The sequence below is a fragment of the Lutra lutra genome, chromosome 3, assembly GCF_902655055.1.
Source record: "Lutra lutra chromosome 3, mLutLut1.2, whole genome shotgun sequence".
Classification (NCBI taxonomy): Eukaryota; Metazoa; Chordata; class Mammalia; order Carnivora; family Mustelidae; genus Lutra; species Lutra lutra.
This window is the reverse complement of record NC_062280.1, coordinates 69,818,251-69,842,584: the sequence shown is the minus strand read 5'-3', so window position 1 is coordinate 69,842,584 and position 24,334 is coordinate 69,818,251. Positions and strand designations below refer to the sequence as shown.

Genomic DNA, 24,334 nt, shown 5'->3' with positions numbered 1-24,334 from the left:
GAGCAAGGAGCACAATGTGGGACTCAATTCTAGGACCCTGGGATCATGACTTGAGCCAAAGGCAGGCGATTAACCAGCTGAGTCACCCAGACATTCCTTGCATGAGTTTTCTAAGCAGGAAAGGGAAGAATGCTTTTCCAGGCAGAGGGCATGGTATGTGCAAAGGCTCAGAGACATGAAAAAGTTTGACAAGCAGAGGAAATGGTGAGAGCAGATGGTTATGGTTAATAGAAGAAGTTTCCTAGAGCAGGATCATCAAATTCTCTTCTGTGAAGGGACAGAGAGTAAATACATGAGGCTTTGCAAGCCACACAGTCTGTCACAGCCACTCACCTCTGCCATTATACCTGAAAATACTTGGAATACATGGAAAATACTTGAATAAATGAGTGTGGCTGTGTTCCAATAAAACTTTATTTACAAAAACAGGCAGCAGTGTCAACTCGGCCCACAGGCCTTAGTTTTACATCCCCTATGCTAGAGCATAACAGGAGATAGTATTATAAGGCAAGTCTATAAACCAGATTCAAGAAATTCCTCTGGGCATCACAGAGATGCTCAGGGAAACATTAATTCTTTTTCTTCTTCTTTTCTTTTTTTTTAGTAAAAGAGTGAGATGATAAAATTTGTATGTGAAAAACTGTAAGAGCAGCATGAAGCATGTACATTTTCACACCCTGTATCATTCAAATAAAAGCTATTATCTTTCTTTACTTGATTATACACTGATATTCTAAAATTAAATCTAGCTAGGGAGTGTTTCCCCCCCAAAAACGACAGGAGTGGGATTCTTTTTAACCAAGTAGTCCTCTGGAAAACACTCTATATAGTACACATCACCTCCCATTTGGTCTGAAACTCCTGGCCGGGGGGGGGGGGGGGGGGGGGGGGGGGGGGGTAGTGAAATCTTTACTTCTTTAGTAAAAGCATTGCTTAAAAAACTAGTCAACATTACAATGGAGATAGGAATCTGACTTCTGTCTGATAAAGAGCTATAAATGGAATGACATCATCATCTAAAGGCCTGGAAGTACTTTACCTGCTGTGAACAACACTGTCACAACGCATGTGCAAAATTCACAAGAGAAGGGCAAAATAATAAGGAAGCAAAAGGGGTAACATTTGCGGAAACTTTGTTTCAAGTCACATAGTAAAAAAGTATTTATTTATGGCTGGGTTTTTGTTTTTTGTTTTTTGTTTGTTTGTTTGTTTGTTTGTTTTGTCAGAGGCTGTGTTGGGTGCCAAGTCACAAAAATGAGGAAGAGACTGCACCCTCAGAGTTCTTAGTCTAGGGGAGGGATTAGCAAACATTTTTGTAAAGATCTAGATAGCAAATATTTGAGAATTTTGGTGATCCGTATGGTCTCAGCTGTAAATATTCAATTCTTTGATTATAGCTCCAAAGTACCCATAGATAATATGAAAACAAATGGATGTGGGTGTGTTCCATAAAGCTATAATTGTTTGCAGATCCCTCATCTAGAGAAAGACAGACATTAAATACATCATTGAAAATAAGTCACATCATTGCAAATATGCAAAGCTCTTGAGGGATTGGCACAGTCTAGGGACAAGTTAGAGGGGCTGGACGAGGCTGGAAAGGTTCCAGAAGGTTCCTGGGAAGCTGAGGGTGTGAAGGAGTGGATAAGCCAGACAGTGGGAAGAGCAGCTCAGACAGAGGAGCAGCACTGCAGGGAAGCAGAGACAAGGGGGTGGTGGGGAATGAGAAATGAAGAGATGGAAGCATCTGGAAAACACATAGTATGTGTCAGATGCAGCTCAGGAGTGCAGAAGCAGCCAGGCCGCTCAAGGGTGCTAAGCTACAGCAGCGATCTTGGATTCTATTCTGGGGCAAGAGAAAACCACTTAGGGTTTGGAGCTCAGGCAGAAGTTGATCAATCTGCATTTTTAACAGATGTAGTGGTGTTGGTGGCCAGAAGCTGGAACCTGGAACTGGTATGGCAGGGAACAATTGTATCTTAGATTGGCTTCTACTGAGAACAGACCCTGAGATAAGGTCTTGGGTTCAGAGAGTATCTGGGAGGTGATCTCAAGAAGCACATGGAAGAAAGTGGGGAAGTGAGGCAGGGAAGAGAGAAAAGCCAATAATGTGGATAATGGGTATGTCAACAAGTGGATTACTGTCAAGGGTCACTGGGGCTCCATCCCCCTGGGCACCCACTGAGGAAAAGTGGACTCAGGAACCTTCTGGGACCTTTCCAGCCTCCAGAACACACCTCAGAGTTGTCTTAGGGAGGGACGAGGAAGCTGGGGCATTTACCCACCCACCCTTACCCTTCATATGTTGGATGTTGACCCACAGGCATCAATCTCGGACAATTTTTTGTTGGTTCATTGACTGTGACAATCCCTCAGCACCAAGGAAAACCACCAGACGGAAGAAGAGAGCCACAGAAGCTCAATGCCCATGTGCAGAGGGACAGGCCACTGCCACTGCAGATGAATTCAGAAATAGGCCAAAGTATATGGAATTGGGCAAGAATAGGGTTTGCTACAAATTACTGTTCAGTTTCACTGGAGACTAGATAAAGCAAGAAAAATACAAATGATTTTTCAAATTCCATAAAATTTCCTAAATAAATGTCCCTCTTCTTATCAAAACTGAGCTCTGCTAAGCTGAAGTATGTTGGATATATATTTTACCTGATAAAATTAATGCCGTATCACAGGGACCATATTCAAAATACTTAACAAATGAAATAGCAAACGCACTCACCATTCCAAATGGACCCTGACCTTAAAAACTCTTTCAGGGCTTATAGGTGTGGACCAGCTGAATACCAGCCCTGCTATGTTTTCGAAAAGCGCTTCTGGAGTGTGGTAGGAATGGCTCAAATACAAATGTAGGCTTTTAATGTAAGGGGCAATGTTTGTGGATCTGCAGCTAGGTAAAGCTTAAGTAAGAAAGGGACACCTGGAGGCCTCAGTTGGTTAAGCGTCTGCCTTTGGCTCAGGTCATGATCTCAGGGTCCTGGGATCGAGCCCTCCATCTGGCTCCCTGCTCAGCCAGGAGTCTGCTTCTCCCTCTCCTCCCTGGCTTGTGTTTTCTGTCTCTGTCTCTCTCAAATAAATAAATAAAATCTTAAGAAAAAAAAAAAAGCGCTGCCTGACACAGTGGCATGAAGAAGCCAGAGGGATCTTGCATGAGCTCCTTCAAGAAAAAGCCCATCTTCTGGGCAAACTCAGCACTGACATGACAAACATTAATCCAAGACAGGAATGTAGGTTCCAGTGCATGAACACCATCTACCGACTGCAAACACAAGTTTTCTAACCAATCTACCTCCCTGTTGCAAATGGCGAATACGAGTGCAAGTTATCCTAATTACAGTCCAAGGTCAACATGAGATTAAGGTCTTGTATCTGAAGGTAAAATATTTCAAACCATTTTCGTGGCTTCCAACTTGGAGACACTGTTACCATAGTGGCCTCCCAGTAAGGAACGGCTTTCTACTTTTTAACAGCTCACTGCTGGCCCTGGGGTGGAGTCACACGGGTAGAGTAGAGCGGAATTTAAAGACTGTGATCACAGGTCACGCTTGTAACAAAATTGCTGTGGTAGCAGTTTAGTTACTAGAGGATGCCTAATCGATGAAGACAAAAATTGGTCTGGTACTAGCTGTTGTTCCAACACCATGTGTCCAGTTATTTCACTGATGATCTATATCACTCCCCCTTTCCACTCAAAACTGACTCAGACATGGCTTGTTCTTTTCACTACCCTAAATACAAGTTAAGGAAGGACTGGACACTCTGGCTTTCTTCCACACCATATTTTGCATCTCATTTTCACACTAGCTGAGGTTAGATTTGGGTTGGGCTTTCCGTGGTCCTGAGAATCCCGAGTGCATTGATTCTGTGTCTCTAAGTCCTCCCTTAGACGCTGCTAGCTGGAGTAGTCTTCCACCCTAACCCATCTTTTTCAAAGACATCTTCTGGGAGAGTAAGAACATCTGGGTAAAAACTTCACCAGGTAATTACCCAGCAGACTTTTTCTTAATGACAGGCCTATTGTCCTTCTTCTATCACATGTCTGACCAAAGAGAAGATCTTTCTGTTAAAGAGTCTTTCTCCATCTCTGATTTAAAGATTTTTTTTTTTTTTTATTTGTCAGAGAGAGAGAGGGAGAGAGAGCGAGCACAGGCAGACAGAATGGCAGGCAGAGGCAGAGGGAGAAGCAGGTTCCCTGACGAGCAAGGAGCCCGATGTGGGACTCGATCCCAGGACGCTGGGATCATGACCTGAGCCGAAGGCAGCTGTTTAACCAACTGAGCCACCCAGGCGTCCCTCCATCTCTGATTTAAATGGTTTTGACCTCTTAGCAGAAAAGCATGGCGTTAAGGTCCTTGAAGCTAGAGAAGCTTCCTTTTTTATACATATAAAACTCACTGCTTTTTTTCTTTTAAGATATTATTTATTTATTTGACAGAGAGAGAGAGAGAGACAGCGAGAGAGGGAATGGGAGAGGGAGAGAGAGGGAGAAGCAGGTTCCCTGTGAGCAGGGAGCCTGATGTGAGGCTCGATCCCAGGGCCCTGGGATCATGACCTGAGCCGAGAAGACAGATGCTCAACCGCCCAGCCACTCCGAAACTCACTGTGTTAAAACAAACCTAGGTCTGATGTCTTGCCATGTGCCAGGGCATCTGCTTCCCTGCCCCTCTCCATCCTTCCAAATCAGTGGACAATCAGAAGTTAAGTTTAAAATTTAATGATGTAACATGGGTAAGTGCAGTTATTTGACTTAAAGCAATTAAAAGTAGGAAAATGGCCTGATGCTCCAAGGAGCTGGCCCCTTGGAACTCTTGGAACTAGCATACGCCTTCCTAACGATGGTGGAGCAGCTCACTTGAACTCTACCCAGCCATACAATACAGATAGAACAGATATTATCCCCACATTCACCAAGCAAGAAACTGAGTCTCCGAGCTGAAGTGACTCACACAGTTATCAAATGACAGGACCAAGATGTGTAAGTGCAGACCTTGAGATTCTGAATTCCATATGCTTCCCTCACAGTACATGGCCTCCCCACTCTTCCTCCAGTGGCTTCTCATAGTACATTTTGAAATTCTCTGTGGTTTAAATTAAGTCTCCTTGTCTTTCCGATACATGAATTTTAGTCCTGACCACCTTTAAAGTTCTCGCACTCTATAAAATAACAGAGTAAAACAGGCCCTGAATGGGGCCTGTCAACTGTACAATAATGGCAAAAGTGGGTCCATCCTGAAGGCAACCACAGGGTTAGCTAGCCTGAGGGGACACAGGACAGCAAAGAGGAATTCATTTCAGGTGGATACCCATAAAGCTTTAAAGAGATTAGGAAGTGAGTATGAGAGAGAGAGAGAGAAAAAAAAAAGCGTAAGCAAAACAAATTCAAAACTGAGAAAGAGGGGGCGCCTAGGTGGCTCAGTGGGTTAAAGCCTCTGCTTTTGGCTCGGGTCATGATCCCGGGGTCCTGGGATCGAGCCCCACGTTGGGCTCTCTGCTCAACAGGGAGCCTGCTTCTCCCTCCCTCTCTGCCTGCCTCTCTGCCTACTTGTGATCTCTCTCTGTCAAATAAATAAATAAAATCTTAAAAAAAAAAACTGAGAAAGAGAACATTAGCTAAATAATCTCTAAGCATTTCATACTGTGCACACCAGGACAGGCTAGTCCAGAAATAAGCTTAATAAATTTAAATTTGAGAAGTTTAATATAAACTTAGAAAAAATTATTAGATCTATTTAATTATCAACAGCTCCTGATTAAAATCCATAAACATGCCACATATGTATTTTAACACTTTCCCATCATCTGTATGTACAAAAGAGCTTACAGGCAAAATGTACTAGAAAAAGGGATTCCTCCTCCTCTTCTTGCCTACTGAACACCACAGGGTGGTGTTTTCATTACCACTTCACAATGGTTTTATCACATGTTTTAAAGGAAGGTACTTCATTTCAAGGCTGCTGATGAATTTCTCTGAGGAGGCATATATAGTGTTCTCTTTCATTCCAGATCCATGGAAATACAATAAGCAAAACTGCAAACATGGTAGAGTACCACCAATGCTAATAACACAATTTTAGCACTTTACAGTAACAATGTACATTAACATAAGTGAAAGTCCTTCTCATTAAGCCCTACTGACAACTGAGAGTCAGTCTTAAAGAAATCAAGTAGCTCATCTAGGACTTGAACCCAGTAGCACAGGCTGCTTCTTTCTATTAAGGAGATGTGCTAAAAAGTCTAACACAGCCCAAGGGCATTATACTGAGTTCCAGTTAAAACTGTAGAACAGAAAATTGAGGAGCTTGGGTGGCTCAGTTGGTTAAGCGTCTGACTCTGATTTTGGCTCAGGTCATGATCTTGGGGTCGTGAGATCTAGCCCCGTGTCAGGCTCCACACTCAGCATGGAGTCTGCTTGAGATTCTCTGCCTCTCCCAACACTTGCTTTCTCTCTAAAACAAATAAATAAAATCTTTAAAAACAAAAACTGTAGGAGAGAAAATAGAACAAGAACTCTCATATATGGTAAGACTTCATCTGTCATAAATATGTTGAATATTGATGGCATATAGGAGATAACCAGTATGGAATCTGCAAAAATCACTCCCTTTATTCATCAGGGAGCTCATTCAGAGCCTCATCAAATCACTCTTATTTATATACAATTAAAATATCCTTGGTTGTCTGAGTACAGCATATTAGGAAAGAAAATTCTAGAGAAGAGAGAAGGTACTAAAAGCAAGCCATTGAGAGTAGTCAGTAGACTGTTCTAGAAGGTCAGACAGAAAAGCACAAGACGCAGAGAAGCTGGAAAGCCTGTCAACCATACGCATGCCTACACACTGGGGCGGTATTTCTGTGTCAGGCGCAGGACAATAATGATTGCTTATGATAATGCTCCCGAGTGAAAGATGAAGATGTTCATTATATTGTTTCAGGAAAGAGAAGCCATTTTTAAAAGCTCTGTCTCAAAATTAGTTCGGTAAGAAACACTTCGGTGTTTAAAGGGGTATTCAGAAAACTTGACCAACTAGAATGACTCATATCTTAAATGTTCTGGATAATAACAATTGCTAAGAATGAACCATGAATGAACTTGTCTGTGTGCCCCTGCTGTTAGAGCTCCCCGTTAATTGTCTCACTGAATCCTAACAGCCAGACCTGGGAGGTAGATAATTTTGGTATCTGCATTTTACGGATGAGGGAACTGAGGAGGATGGAGGTCAAGTCAGGGGCTGGTAAATAGAGGGTCCTGGATTTTAACATCGGCTGCTTGATCCAAAGCCAAAACACTGAACCAGTTAGCCATCTGAATTTAACTGTAGCAGTTTTTAACTGTTATGTTTCTAGGCCTTTCCCTTCTATCCAACCACAGGAAAACTCCAATTCTCAAAAGTTCATTTGTAAATCAATTGTTTGAACTTCAGACCTTACATCATTCATTCAACAGTCACTTCTTGAGCATCAACTGTCAGGCACTGTACTGGGGCTGGAGATTCAGAGATGAACAAAATACAACTCCTGCTCTGAATGAGCTTACAGGGTAACAGGGAGACTGACATACAAACAATTAATTACTATAAAACCTGCATTTATGGACAGAAACCGTGGTGTCCAGGAAGATGCAGGACTATGCCTGATGGTCAGTAGCCTAAAGAAGCACTCTTTATAGAGCACCCGCTTTCCTGAAGCTAAGAATAGCCCTGACCCCTGAGCTTCCCTAAGCTACCCTGAGCTCTAAGTCCACCAAAGCTCTGGAGGCAGCAGGGAAGGGATGTGGGTGGTAGGATCTGAGGACCACTTTGCATTTACCCATCTTTGATGAGGGACCCTCTAATTCCAGTCAGCAGGGGGGCATGACAGTCCCCACTCTCTTCATTCTGCAGATACGTGGCTGCCTTGGCCAGCGTCAGACAATTCCTGCCTCATCTGCAGGCTAAGCAGGTATGTTTCCCGAAAAGTGTGGGAAAAAACCTCTCCTGATTCATCATATAAATAGACCAACCACAACGAAAATAAAAAAAGAAAAACTTCCATCACGCCCACCTTTGGTTTCCTGAACAGTCTCTTTGGGAAGCAATTTCAGTGTGCTCTTCCCAGAAAACTTAGTTGCAACTTTCCTATTTTTATATATGTTTAATGAATTTCACAAATAATATATTCTTATTGTAAAAACAAAGTTAAAAGATGGAAAGTCGCCATGTACCCCAGCTGTCCTTCCCAGTCCTTCCCAGAAATGAACAAATTAGAAATAGGTGTGCTGCTGCTGACACGCACTGAATCCTTCTGGGTCCAAACTCACCCAGACATGAGAATGTCTAGAGCGAAGGGAGAGATGAGAACGTGAATGGGCACATCAGCAACCATTCACCAGCACTTTGAGGGTGAGTGGGACAAAGAGAAAAGAAAATGAGTGGGGGAGACTGAGAAGGAGGGACCTAGGCAAAAGTGAGGGAGGAAAACGAGCCCCAGTGTCACCACCTCTCCATCTCGAGCTGTGTGTTGCCGCCTCTCTAACTTTAAGTCTTGTTTTTCACACAAGGTGGGTGCAGAATTAATTCACTGGAAGTGCAGATTCTAATGCAAAGAGCACCAACTTCAGTAATTTGTTCTAACAGATTCAAAGCCCAACTCCCACAGCCAATTTGCAATGCTGGCTGAGTCACGGAGGGGTCACAGACAAGGTTTCTTCGTCTATTTGCCTCTATTCTTAGGAATCATCTTAGAGCAAGGGAACAAAAAATAATGAGGATCTGTTCACACTGCAGGCTTTTGATACGTTTGGAATCACACAGCACTAACTTTCAATAGTTAGGAGATTTACTGCTCTCCCAAGATGGGCGGTCCCTCACACCCAATGCTCTCCAGGGTCTTAAGAGCAGTTAAGGAAGAGCTTCAGACGGCCCTTACCTGGGTGTTTCCCAGGGCGCAGGAAGCAAGGGCAGAAGGGAGAGGTCTTTACTCTGAGAGGTCAGTCCTGTGTGTGTGAGGGGATTGGGTCTAGTTGGGGCCACAGCCCCACAAAAGTATAAAAAGAAGACTGGAAGAATAAGGTTTGGCTGGAGTAGGGAGTGGCTTGTCTTCCAGGTCTTGGACTGGCCTTTAAACTCCTTCCTTCCTTCCTCCCTCTTTAAGATTTTATTTATTTATTTATTTATTTGAGAGAGACACAGACAGAACAGCAGCAAGTAGAAGGAGATAAAGAGGGAGAAGGAGGAGCCGACTCTGCTGAGCAGGGAGCCCAATGTGGTCTCCATCCCAGGACCCTGGACCTTTGACCTGAGCTGAAGGCAAATATTTAATCAACTGAGCCACCCAGGAGCCCCTAAATTCTTTTCTTTAAACTCAATGGCAGCAAGGAAATCTTTATTTCTGCACTTGTTTATATCTTTAGTTTATGCTAAATGATTCTGTGTAATTGTTGGATTAGGAAAGAAAGGTAGCAGCTGAAGGGCCAAGGAGGAAAGACTTGGAGCTGCTCTGATATTTTCGAAAAATATGGTCCCAAGACTATGTCAAGTCTGTAACGAATGGAAGACGGTTGAGATTTCTTGGCTTCTAAAATACTATCTAATAAATTCTCTTATATTTTCATTGCAATCTTAAATATGCATGTATGCATATACATAGTGGCATCCCTCTGAACCAAGGTTTCAGTAGGAAACATGAGAATATTTCAAGACAAGAGGAAAATAGGATGAATCTTAGAAAAGGTTCTTAGGAATCTCCTAATGCCTAGTCTTGAATATCAGCCATCTCTCTTTTGTCTGGCTGTATTGAGGATGCAATCATAGACACATTGTATTTACTGTGAAAAAAATCATTGGATTTTGTATTCAATGATTTACACTCTGTCCTCTAAAGTAGTGTCTTCAATTAAAGAGTCCCATTACCTCCCCTGAGCTGGTGGTGTATTATAACAATCAATTGCATTTGACTAATGCACCCAAGTAATGGGCATTCAATAAATGTGTTCTAGTCAGTCTGAACTGTTCATGGACAAAGAGAGCCTAAGAGAGATAAGGTTTGCAACACCACTGCTGCTTGGGAAACTGGAAAGAAAAGCAAGTATTTGCTCTGCTTTTCATCGCCTTGGAGAAGATTTAAAAAACATGATATCTTGGAAGGGCACATTTGGTGAAACAACAGATTTACATGCTTGTACAGGACAGTATGATTGCAACAGAACCTCCAGAAGTATTAAGTCATACATCATAAAAATATAGAACCAGGGCTTGGCAACTGGCAGTCCATCCCATTGGCTTAAAAAGTTCCTTAACCTAGAAGTTGTAAATTATAAAGATAGGCATAACAATGCTGTTAAGATTACGCATCAGAAGCCGGTCAGCCATATATTTTAAAAGAGAATGAAATTATTGCACATATATGCCTCTGAAGAGTTTTATTAACAGGGGCTAAAAGTACCAGTCAAAAGCATTAGCAACCAACAGATGTATTTGGTAGAAACAATAAAGTTGAAACAATCTGATTATCTACACCTTAAAGAGAAAATAGTTGACTCCAGGAGAGAAGGACCAAAAAAAAAAAAAAAAAAAAAAGAAAAAAAAAGGCGGAAACTGAGATACAACTTAGAAACTAAATACAGATATTCAAATCAAAAGCACATTGAGATACCACCTTACACCAATTAGAATGGCCAAAATCAACAAGACAGTAAACAACAAGTTCTGGAAAGGATATGGAGAAAGGGAATCCTCTTACACTGTTGGTGGGAATGCAAGTTGGTGCAGCCACTTTGGAAAACAGTGTGGAGATTCCTTAAGAAATTAAAAATAGAGCTATTCTAGGACCCTGCAATTGCACTACTGGGTTTTTACCCCAAAGATACACATTAAGTGAAAAGAAGGGCCATATGTACCCCAATGTTTATAGCAGCAATGGCCACAGTCACCAAACCATGGAAAGAGCCATGATGCCCTTCAACGGACAAATGGATAAAGAAGATATGGTCCATATACATAATGGAGTATTATGCCTCCATCAGAAGGATGAATACCTAACTTTTGTATCAACATGGAGGGGCTGGAAGAGATTATGTTGAGTGAAATAAGTCAAGCGGAGAGAGTCAATTATCATATGGCTTCACTTACTTATGGAGCATAAGGAATAACACGGAGGACATTGGGAGATGGAGAGGAGAAGTGAGTTGGGGGAAATCAGAGAGGGAGACCAACCACGAAAGACTGTGGATTCTGAGAAGCAAACTGAGGGTTTTGGAGGGGAGGGGTGTGGGGGGATGGGTGAGCCTGTTGGTGGGTATTAAGGAGGGCACATACTGCATGGAGCACTGGGTGCGGTGCATAAACAATGAATCCTGGAACACTGAAAAAAAAAAAGAAAAATAAAATAGAAAAAGCAAAAATAAATAAATACAGGTATTTTAATTACCCTGTTTACTTCGAAATCAAATTTTATATTTATTTTATTTTAGTTCCATTGTCTTTCAATATCACCTCAAAAGCAGGTGGTGTACCATGAGAAGGACCTGGCACCAGAAGGCTGGCTCCTGGGCTCTGCTCCTTCCCTGTTGTGTGGCTCTCAAACAGGTTGGTTAACTTCTCTAAGCCTGTTTCTTTATTCATACAACCATAAATAGGACAGTAACCAACTGCCACCCAGCCTGCTGGGAAAATTAAACAACCATGGAAGAATAAATGGGAAAATGTGTGAAGTATAGTAACTTCCCAATGAATGTTTTTTTGGATTCGAAGGACCTACCCTAGTTTTAATATATATTTGCCTTGGGTGGTCATTTGCTTATCTCTGTAATGTTATCATTTCAAAATATTGTTGCAACTCCCCTTTAGAATTTCCTTCGGTACCAAAAGCAATTGGTTTCCTCCTTTTGTCAAAATGTATAATATCCCTTTAAAGGAGGTCTAGGAAACGGGGACCTTATTTCTATTTCACCAGTGAAAGCCCAGGCACAAAAGAGTTAAGCGATTTGCTCAGTGATATAGAATGGGTAAGAAGCTGAGCTAAATCACCTAGATTTTGTGCCTTGCCCTCAACTACACTCCATCGAACCCTGAATTCTGTGAGGCATTTCTCCAAGTTCTTAAAAAGAAATTTCCTATGATTGCCACATTTCACTTGAGTCAGCTCTCTCACCAGCAGACAGCATGCCAATACCCATCAAAACAGTCTGTCCAGAGCCTCTACACCTCCAAAATCAGGACAAATGGAAGAAAAGGGAATTCACCAGTTTCCCTTTCAAGCAACATTCTGAATCCATTCCAAAGTCACCCAAATAAGAAAAGTCTTATTCATATCCCTCATTCCTGCAAATTAGCAGGGTTTCAGATACCATCGTCTAGTTTGATAATGACGGGGCCGCATAGGGAGAAGTAACTGTCTCTTCCCCCCGCCCCCCACTCTCCGTCCCTGAAAACACATATGACTTTCTGTGAATTAAAAGCAGTGGGGCACTAGCCAAGCCACATTTAGGTAAGTTATCTGAACCCTGAGGTAGGCAAGTGGTGTTTATTTTCCTTAATTCTTATACTAAATGTTTTAACTGACCTAATGGTGCTACGGCCCTTTTTAAAACATTTCAAAGGTTTGGATCAAAACCTACATATTCCCAAGCTGCTCATCCAGATAGCATAATCCTTGGTATATAGTTAGATAGCTTTGCATGGGATTTTTATAAACTTAAATCTCAATTTAGAGATAGGATAAAATCGTAATGTCATTTTAGGAATAAGAAACAGGCATAAAGGTAAATAGCCTCACCCGGCTACATCCGTGCACAGAGAAGCAGATGGCGGGCGACACTCCTGGTCATTCTAAAACAGTCCACGGCAACTGGAATGAGCCACTGCCATCTAGAATTAATTAAATGGGTTTCAGAACTTTGTTACTGAACCCATAGCCCCATCTTAGGGCTCATCGACTCTGTAGTGGCCTCTCAAAAACAGGAATAGGAAAACAAATCCTGACATAAACCGATACAGACCACAGCTGCTTAAGGGGGATAAAAAGCTTAAAGATTGAGCTGGCATTTTTTTCTCTCTCCCATGAAGCTTTAAAGTCTTCACAAGTTTAATTGGACCCTCGTTTCAAAAAAGACAAGCTGGACAGCTTTTCAAAACTGGTCATTGGCTTGGTAACCTGTGTACAAGATGCAGATATAGATACATCCACTACTTAAATTTGTAATACAGCAGTACAGGGTCATGATGTAAAGTGCATTCCTACTATGGGTTACCATTCTACGGGATACCATAAAAAAGGCTTAAAAAGCAGCGCAGCGGTTACCCTAAATCTCTTTACTGGGTAAGCTGTAGGCAAAAGCAGCAGAGACAGCAGGGTGAGGTTAGGAAGGACAGAGGTGGAAATAGGAAGGAGGAGGGGACTCTGGGCTGGAGCAGCACACCTGGGGTACCAGAGTCTCTGGGATGGCTCCTAGCTTGAGCTGAACATTCGCTGGGAGTGAGGAGCTCACCTGAAGGGCGTCCCCAGTGACCAAGAACCTATGATTTCCATTACATTGTCTCCAAGAAGGGTGCCAGAAATGGCACCTGCAGCTCATATGAAAAGACCTTTAATGCCTCCTTTTCATATTTTACATTGTCTGAACTCAGACGCCCAGACTTCAGTTTAGATATCGGACACAATCCCTGTCCTCTGGATGTCTATACCAGGCTGAACAGATAAACAAAAGAACCCCCATTCAGTAACAGAACTATAATGATATTAGGCTAAATGGATGAAATTGTCATTTTTGTGGGCCCAAGGTTGTTGAATATCTGGAATTTTGTATGGTTCAGCTTAATAAAAATCACCAAATGAGTGAGGGGCCAAACGGCTTAGCAACTGGGCTGACAATCTGAAGATTGAGTCAAGTTGTTCTGAATACACTCCCTAGCCCCACAGGCTTTACACAGCAACACTTAAGATATCCAAGTATCAGAAACCAGTTTTCTGTGATTTTTAATACACAAAATCTTGCCTTAACTCTATTCAAGATATTGGAATTCATTTGTTTCCTATTTTCCTCAGAATATTTAGGTATAGAATTATCCTTAGGGAAAGAACTTTTAACAAAAAGATTTTTAATATTTTCACTGGAAAGGTTCAAAAAACTACATACTAGTTGTTTGTTTTTTAACTTGTTGTTATTCAACAAGAACACAATGCATAAGAATTTATCAAGTCCTCGGGCTTTTTTTTTTTTTTTTTCATAGTAAACTTTCTAGCTGTCTATGAAGAGCTTTCCCAGGTTATCTTATTTGCCTAAAAGCTCCATGAGGTGAGGATTAGTATTCACGTTTTACAGAAAGAAATGAATCATTCTAGGGATTCACTTAGGGGGGAAGAAAGCCAGTTTTGTTTTGGAACCCCATCTTTGGCATCTGATTAAGATTTTGGTTGGCTTCAGAATCTGTACCACAAACACTTTCTAAGCACCTACAAGATGCCAGGCCCTCGACTGGGGCTTTTTCTTCGTGTTACTTTTCATTTTTTGGCAAACACTTTGCAGGAAGTCAAGCCTTTCTAGGGTATGTAAAAACTTAGGAGTCATGACATTTGGTTGAGTCAAAAGTAGATGGATCTGCTTCTAGAAAAAACTATCTGAAGAGCTCTACCTCTACATGTAGCCTACTTTCAGTTCTTGCAAGTGTTGTTCACGTTAAAGACTGAGTTGCACAGATGAGACCTGGGTTGTGTCACTTAAATGTCCTTGTGTAGCCTCAAGTCAAAGAGGCATTCCTGGGATTTTAAAAAACCAAACCTCCTGTGACTAAAAGAAAGAAAATTTTCCTTTTCCACATGAGCTATAGACAATAAAAAGTGATGGTACTGAGCTCACGTGCTAATAACAGTGCCTTTTGAAGAGGCTTTCTTGGGCGGACACTTTACCATGATCATAAATCTGTCTCACTCACTGCTCTAAATATTGTGCCCAGAATAATGCCTAGTACACAATAGGAGTCAATGCCTGAATGGAAACTAGCACATGAATAACCGAAAAGGACATGGGGTAAAGTGTCAGTCCCTCTCAGCCGGCTCCTCCAAGACTGACAGACATCTCAAAGGACAAATATTCTTCTGTAACTTCTCCCTGAAAGAAATTAGTTGGCTAATACTATTAGCTGGGGAATGTAGCGTTTGTTAGGTCTCAAAAATGACAAAATAAATCAAAAGTCTTCGTCTGATGCTGTGAATTGTAGTTCATCAGGGGCAGTGTAAGGTTGCCTCTGTTTTATTCCAACTTAGGACCCGCCTCAACTGTTGTATGGATTTGTCCGAATGGTTCTCCCTCCACCTGCCCTCCAATTTCTGAACAAACATCAGAAACTCCTGTGAAGTTCCGTTAGTTCTAACGGCAAAATGACATACGTGATGATTACAGCATTGTTCAGGTCTCCAGAAGAACTGCCATCCTTACCAGAGCCCTAGAAGGGCCTGAATACCGGCAGGACTCATTTTGCAACCTTGCTAAATTTGCTGGAAACGGTAAGTGGTGGCTGTCTTTGCAGCTCTGCGTGTTGTTCCCCTGCGGCATGAGCTGAGGATGCCAACAGATTTGCCCTGACGCTGGTGTTTTGGGAATACCACCTCCCCAGACCTTTCCTACTGCAATACTCCCAGTGTGACTTAATAGAGACTTAGATTTATTCCAACGCTGAATTTTAGAATTTAGGTTTTTTTTTTTTTTTTTTTTTTTTTTTAAGAGTTCGAAGCCCTTCCTACATTCTCCTTTTAGATTGGGAAAAACTATAGGACTCTTAGTTCTTAGTTATGGGGAAGCTGAACTATAATTCTGTCCTCTAACAGGGAAGGTCAGCTTCAGACAAATAGCTGCTTTCAATCTCTGGATCTCTATGCAAAAGGCGAACCTTTAAAGATGGTATGAGCACAATGAACCGGAGAGAATTATACGCATGGCTCTTCCCCTCTCCCCATTCCAAGGTTTCTTCTACTCTGCCTGAAACCCTACTTTTTCCTTTTGTTGTTTGTTTTGTATTTTTAAAGATTTATTTATTTATTTTAGAAAGAGATGGGGTGGGGGTTAGGGCAGAGGGAGAGACCGGTCAAGCAGACTCTCCGTTGAGCACAGAGCTCGATGTGGGGCTTGATGTGGGGCTCGATCTCACTACCCATGAGATCACGACCTGATCTGAGACCAGGAGGTGGAGGCTTAACTGACTGAGCCACCCAGGTGCCCCTCCAAGGCTCTCTTTTTAAAACTTAGAATGAAGAAGTAGAAATGGTCTGTGTTATGTAAGAGCATGTTATTATGCAGTCTGCTCTAATTCCATAAAATGAAATACAGGACTCATATTTTCCAGAAGCACTGGGATGTCAAAACAAATTTAGAGTTCTGTGAGGATTGCAAATGAACCTTGAAGCAAAGGTCTTTCTTTCAGTTAAGCATTATCATTAAGGATATGAGTTGTGTGAATAATATTGATCAAAAAGCATTTAATTCATGCTTTTATTATTTCAGATATTGATTACTGGGATGCTGATTTTGCTAGGTGGTCCAATAATCTGCTCATTTGAGTCCAATCTGTTCAAATTGCAATTGCATGCCTGGATAGTAAGAGCCCAACAACTGAAGCATGGCCCACCTTCTCCAGTTTCTCCATCACTGATTAACAGTTAAAATTTGGATTAACTTAGGTATGACCTGATGTGAATTTATGAAAGGTATTCCACATTCTTTTTCTCATGAAATTTGAAATATATTCTATATTCTTCAACACAATAGCTTTAGAGCTTAAATAAGCAGTACAAAAATTTATTTTTCTGTCCTAAGTCATTAGACTTCTTCCATGTCCCATGAAGCCTTTCCAAAATGTAGTTAAAGCTCAAAGGTTCAAAATAGTTTCCTAAACAATGACTCTTGGAACACTGAAACAATAAAATTAAATTAAAAAAATAATAAAACAAATGAGCAAAAAACCCCCAAACAATTTCTTAAACATCTACCCCCTTGCCTTTATAGATCGGCCTGGATGAACATTAGTCTGTGTCCACGTGATCAGGGTGAAGCTGGAGTAGGGCCGATCGATTCAGTTCTTTCACCACAATTTATTAGAAAGACCCAAAACGTAGCCACATCCTCACTTGTAAACCCATTTTACTCACAAAGTGCTGAAAATTAGAATCTTCCAATCATTTCTGGTTATAAAGTGATACAGGTACGATTTCTGATGATGAGAAGTCTGTTCAGATAAGCAAAAGGGTACTTTCATGGACCTTCATGTTTAAGCTCAAAAGTCTTTTCCTTGGATGATGCCTCACACCATAAGTAAACCAACTCATTTACCTTCTGTTTTCCAGTGTAGGTTAAAATATGAAAGATTTTGTGTCCAATTGCTCCTCTGACATTCTGCTCTGCTGAACCTCTGCATTATTTCAGGATCACTCAATTACCTCAAGGAAACCAAAGAGCCAACTGGGTGTCTATATATATATATATATATATATATATATATACACATATATATGTATATATATATAATTATATATACATAATTTTATATATAAAAATATACATGTATATATTTTAATCCAAAGCATAGGAAGTCAAAGCACTTTTTATTTTAAAAACCAATTTTGGTACAAAAAAGACTTTTGAGTTCCAAAACTTTGGTTTATTAAAGGAACAAATTCTATCAAGTTTATCTATAAATAATAGAGTGAGAAAGAATGTAAGAAGATTTCAGAGTTAGTGTTTCAGCCCCAAAGGAGATCATTGTAACAGAATAAATAATGGTGGTGAGGTGCCTTTAAGGGAAGTGTTTTGAGAGAGAAGAAGCATTTAGCAAATTATTGCCTACCTCCTGAATCCCCCATTCTGGGGTCAAATCCCTAGTTAGGAGGAGATCTCCAAGCAGAAATCTGTGACCCAAGCACAGAAGTCAATATAGCATGTAAGTATTAACAGAAGGCTTGAGAATGGATGGAACTCCCACCCTATTCCTCCCAAAGTCAGAAAAGAACAGGGCCCCTGAATATCATCTATATTTTAATAGTATGTAGAGAAAGATAAACCCACAGAGACCAAGACATAGGAAAGAACAGAGAAGCTACAGGAAAACTATATTTCAGAAAAGATGGTGATCTACAGTGTCAAATGCTATAGACAGATTAAGGACTGAAAAACCTCTTCACATTCAGAACAAATAGGCAGTGGATGCCTTTAGGCAGAGGGCTTCCATGAAGTAGCTGGTGTAGAATTTAAATCATGGTGGCTTGAGGAGTGTTTGGGAAGGAAGGACCCAACAAAGGTAGACAGACCCTTTGAGGAGTTTAGCTAGAGAAGGGGAAAAAAAGTTAGGAGAGGAGATGAAAGAGTACGTAGGGAAGATGAAGGTTTTGTTGTGTCTTGTTTTGTTTTGTTTTGTCTTAAGACTGGAGCAGCTAGCATCCCTGGACACTCTGATGAGAAGGCTCTACAAGAGATAAAAAGGTGAAAGATACAGGAAACAGAGCAAAGTGTGCACAAACACCCCCAAAATATGGAGTGAATGAGGTGTAGAACACAGGTAAGAAATCAGAAGAGGGAAAACCTCTTCTATTTTAACCTGGGGAAAGGTGGAATACATGAACACAAATGGATAATTTAAAAATATGTGTGTGTTAAGTCATCAATATTTGCAATGCCTTGCTCTTACTCAGAAAAAGGATAATTTGCTTGCTGAACTATCTAGGACTTGTGCTGACTGAGGTCAGGGGTGGGAGGAAAATGGCAAACACCAAGATAGTTTGTTCTATCTATGAAGGAATGAGAGCAGACAGACAGGAGGAAGATGAGATTAATTAATGTGGGGGCAAGTGAGGAGGGAGAAAAGGAGCACAGAAAAAGAGGATATATATCTTTCTCAGCTTATGATGGTGTTACATCTTAATAAACCTGCTGGAAGTTGAAAATATCATAAATCAAAAATGTATTTAACACACCTAACCCACTGAACATCATAGCTTAGCTTAGCCCCTTAGCCTACCTTAAATGCATTCAGAACATTTACATTAGCTTACATTTAGGCAAAATCATCTATCACAAAGCCTATCCTGTAATAAAGTATTGAACATCACATAATAATTTATTGACTACTATACTGAAAGTGAAACACAGAATGCTTCTAAGGGTATTGGTTATCTACCCTTGTGATCACATGGCAACTGGGAGCCCAACATCACAAGAGAGTGTGGTACCACATATCCCTAGCCTGGGAAACAATCAAAATTCAAAATTCGAAGTTTGGCTTCTACTGAATGTATATTGCTTTCACATCACTGTGAAGTCACAGAATCGTTAAGTTGAACCACTTTAAGTCAGGAACCATCTATAAATTGATAGCTGCCACTTGGAGCCAGACTTCCGAGAGGAAGATGTATAAAAATAATTTTTAGGAAATCTGGCTATGTGTTCTGGGGTTAGTTCCTCTTTTGGTCTTGTTGACTCCTCAAGAAACTATCAGTAAAGACCTCCATTCTCTTCCAAGGCTTTCCGGAGTCAGATTTGACTATTACCAAGCAGATTGATCCTCAAGGCAATTAGTTTCATTTGGGTTATGCAGGTAATCCATCTGGTGACAGGAAGTTGAATCCTGAATGCCGAGATGAGAGGCTATCTACTGATGTGGCTTGGTCAAAGATTGGAGAAAAGCTGAAAGTCTTCAAACAGGTGTTGGAGAGAATGTCAGTAATATATCAGGAAAACATATAAAGATCACTGAGCTATACTGAGGGGTCTAATTGAGATTGGAGGTCATAAATGTATCACAGCATCAATATGGACAGTGGTATGATTTTCTCAAGCAGTTCTTGGCAGTCTGGTTGTAGGCAGGAGAAAGCACACAACTGCATTGATTAAGGGATATTATTTGGCCTGGTAGGCACTGAGGGCTGGCAAGATCTGTTTCATTCATTCCTAAGTACCTAATACTACAATGCCTGACAAATAGGAATCATTCAATACATCTCTATTGAATGAATGAATGGGAGAACTGAAAATATTGGTAAGAGGGTGGTTGAAACGATGGGCCATGGTATCGACACCAAATAGGGAAGGCATGGACAAGAGGGGGCTAAAAGGGGGAAACTTAAGGGGACCAAAATTCCTATCCTCGAGTCTATCAGTCACATGAGCACGTCGCCTACTCAAGAAAGAATGTCTCTGAGTCTGAAGCACCCCCTGGTGGCTGATCCAGTGCGCTATTAGGCCCAGTGGTCTCCCTTTTTTACTCCTTAAGGGCGACATACGCATTCTCATACACTCTTCTTCTCAACGTCAGAACTCCCTTAATTTCCCTTCATGCAATATCTTTCTCACCCATTCTTCAAACCTGTTCTTTCTCTTCTTTCTTTTAACTTTTGTCCCAGCTACCTTAGGTAAATCATTCTTTCCTTCTTCCCCTCTTTTTTTTTAATTTTATTTTTTTAGTTTATTTTAATTTATTTTATTTATTTATTTATATTTTATTTTAAAAATTTATTTGACAGAGAGAGATCACAAGTAGGCAGAGAGGCAAGCAGAGAGAGAGAGAGAGGAGGAAGCAGTCTCCTGCCGAGCAAAGAGCCCGATGCGGGACTCGATCTGAGGACCCTGAGATCATGACCTGAGCTGAAGGCAGAGGCTTAACCCATTGGGCCACCCAGGCACCCCCCTTCTTCCCCTCTTTATCTCATCTTCATTCCCCTTCTTTTTTTCAATGGGGGAAAACATGGCAGGTACTATTAGAGGTAAAATTCATAAAATGAGGACAAGAAAATTGCTACATTTCAAAATTAAAGAAATCAAAGTCTCTTAAAACCAATGAAAGTGGACGTAAGTTTTAAAATAGCCACATCCATGCAATACGTGTTCCATACAATACGTGCCCTCCCCAATACCCAGGTATTGCATGGAGCACTGGGTGTGGTGCAAAAACAATAAATACTGTTTCGCTGAAAAGAAATTAAAAAAAAAAGATATAGAAATAACTAAAAAAAATAAAATAGCCACATCCCACACAATCTTGTAATTAAGCTGCACTTCTCCAAGTACTGGCATTCAAAACATTTTCCATTCTTAAGATATTGCTTGTGTTTTAATTATTAACATAAAGTCTTTTAGCTATCAATTTTTTATTGCAAGCGTACATGACTTCTACTATAGGATGAGTTGTATAGACATTCGTAAAGTAACCCGAAGACGTTTACAACATTGTTCCGATAAAGGGTTTGCAAATGAGCATTTGGACCACAACTTATTTGCCAGTCCACAACCATTTGGTTTGGCATAGTTTTGATTCCTGCTTGAATTTCCTGAAAAATCACAACAAATTATTTAAGGAATAACAGTTGTCAAACTTCCTGACACTTTCTGACAAGTCATAATGAATGGTTAAGTTCTGAAAGGTCAACCAGCTATCTTTTGGCTTCCATCGCCTCTTTAGAACCAAGCTATTTTGAGAATTTCCATTCCTCATGCTCTTTTTCTTCCCAACCCTGACACTATTTGTATCCTCTCGGTGGCATTTTTTTTAACTCAGGAAAACTTAAATAAGTTCCAAGATTGCAGAAGAGCCTTATTATTTGATGATTGTGGGTCTTGTCTGGGAAAAACTCCAAACATAGATTTGCCATTTTAAGCAATTCCTTTGAATTCTCACTCTATTGTCAGCAATAGTCTTATATTATTGGTTTATTATTGATTTTTTTTCTTTCCCTTTACATAAGTTAACTAGGCACTCCAATTTCCTCTTCTTTCTTCTTATGTTTTCTTGGTTTATAAGTCCCTGAAGAACCGTATTGTTTCAGCTTTTTGGGTTTGGAGAACAAACACCCCCCCCCCCCCGACACACACACAGGCACACATGCACACACACACAACCTTGCCATTATCACAAACCCATAATCTTTTTCCCTTGGCACCATGGTTATTTCTTCTTTATAATATTCTTCTTCATCCTACTTTAATATAATCAGCAGTCACATTCTGTCAATTTTCCCTTTAAAACATATTTCAGATTCATCCTTTTCTCTGTGTTTCCACTGGAACCATCCTGTCTCAGGTTATATTCTCACCAAAGGTTCTGTAACAGACTCTTAGCCAGCTTTTCTGCTGCCCTCCTCATTCTTTCCCCATGCCCACCTCCATGCCCAATGGGCATTCAGTCCATACGGTGACTTATCCTGCTTATTCCCTGTGAAGTAGGAGAACACCACCTCTGCACTAGGCATCTCTCCTCCTCACAGTCCTGCATAATGAGTGTTACTTTCTTCATTTCACATACAAGGAAACAGACTCTCCCAGAGGTTAATTATTTTGTCCCAAATCACCTATCTTATAAGTGCTCAAGTCACTAGCTCTCAAATCCAAAAAGAAGAGAGTCATCTTTGTTGGAGCAGGAAAATAAAGCATTTGCATGGCAAAGATTTGATATTTAATCTCTCCAAAGTCAAGGAAGTAGAGAGACTTGCTATTATTACCATATCAAAGCAATGGTTTTCAAGAAATGGGATTTATACAGGAGAAGTATAATCCACTAGTCTGCTCTCAAAGAGTTTATAACCCACTTGGTTAGAGTATGTATCTAGAACATGCTGGATATGTAGCACGTGCTAAATAAATACTTGCTCAAGCCGGGACCAAGAAATGGAAGGAGGGTCCTTGCTACTATTATTCTGGCTTGCCACTAATCACATTGTTTAGTCACTGGATGCATCTTAATATAAAATGCTTTCTACGGCACTTCCTCTTGACCTGGTCCCAAGGAATATCAGAACAATACAATGTTAGGAAAAAAGGCGTTGAGATTACTGGGCTGCCTTCCAACCTACGGGCCTATTTATTTTTTCCTAACTACAAGATAATTATTGCTGGATATTATTATGGGATTTTTCCATATGTCCTTTAGTTAGGACAGTGATGACCCAATGCAGCCTTTTAATGTACTCTGGTCTTCTGCCAGCTTACCTCATTCTACCACTTTGCCTTTAGTTTTTATTTTTATGACTATTCAAACTTCCCATTCCCTAATCAATACCTCATTTGGCCACTGCTGCTGTTGACAACATACCTTGACAAAGCCTTGGAAAGGGTCTTTTTTGCTTGCGGCAGGCTCATTTGAAACGAGCTCTTGCTATGTTCATCATTTTGGCAAACAAGGACAAGTTCAAGGAAATTGGAGGCCAAACTTGACAGAGCACTGGGTGCAGCTGCTGGCCCAGCTGTGCAATGAATCTCAACTGGTCCATTACCTCCAAAACTCAACTATTCAGCACAGCCTTCCCTAGTCCAGCACTCCTGTCGGTCTAATATATTTGGCAACAGCCATTATTTCAGAAATGAATGCTCATGTGTATTTATAGCAAATCGCATGCCTGCTCTATCAACAATTAAAGAGATTAGGATTCAGCAGACATATTCCTCTAATTAGGACAAGATGGAAGACATAATATATAGAATGCTGCAGTTTGGTCAAGGTTTATTCTTTCCTAACAAGACTGCCATGCTGCTTTTCATCAGCCACACATCCATTCTCTCTAGGGCCACCCTGCCCCCTACAGAACACTCACTTCCTGTGTCTGTCCCATGGAATTTTCAGTCAGGGGAATCTGTTTGCCGTTGACACTTCCAGTTTCCCCTGCCTCCCTCCTCAAACTACACTTTAGGCTCTGTGGACTGTTTTAGGCTTGTTTTGAATAACATGTGGACAGCACCATGTGGCCACTAATTTCATTCAGTTACGCCCTTCCCCTGGAGCCTGGGAGTATGTTATATGCTCACACTTATGTAGTCTTTCCTCTGAACAAAAGCCCGAACTCAGTGTCTGGGCCATAAATTCCATCTTGCTTCACTCTTACCCATGCATTATTTAAGCCATCTTCTCGGGGAGCCCGCATGAGAATTTCCCTCATACTAACAATCAGCAGGCGCTTTGCACACTGTTTTAACGGGAAATGTCGGATATCTGAGAGGGTTCCACCCATTTGCAGTCTTGATAATGAAATATGATAATCTAATTTGGTAAAAATAAACTGTGAAATCAGAGATTGGAGGCAAAAACTTTAAAGATGCAATTCAGACGAGCAATCAATGCTTATTCAGCTTCTGTACCATCTCAGCTTTCTCCCTGTGCAGATGCTTAAGTGATGCTAAATTAAATAATTGACAAATTTTTAAAACTGCTGGAAATTACCATCTGTATTTAATTTTGGAATATAAAAAGGTCCATAGAAAACACCCTTTATGATTATTTTGTCTAATAACAGATATGAAACAATACAAACATCCCAGTCATAAAATATAATGCGTTCCGAGCAGTCTGGCTTACATATTCAAACAGAGTTTTTCAAA

General features: G+C 40.8%; 1 protein-coding gene across 6 annotated transcripts in view; it reads right to left on the bottom strand.

Annotated features, from left to right (window-relative positions):
- Positions 1–24,334, bottom strand: part of RAPGEF4 (Rap guanine nucleotide exchange factor 4) — a 291,866-nt gene that overhangs the window by 148,670 nt on the left and 118,862 nt on the right. The gene's annotated exons all lie outside the window — the stretch shown is intronic.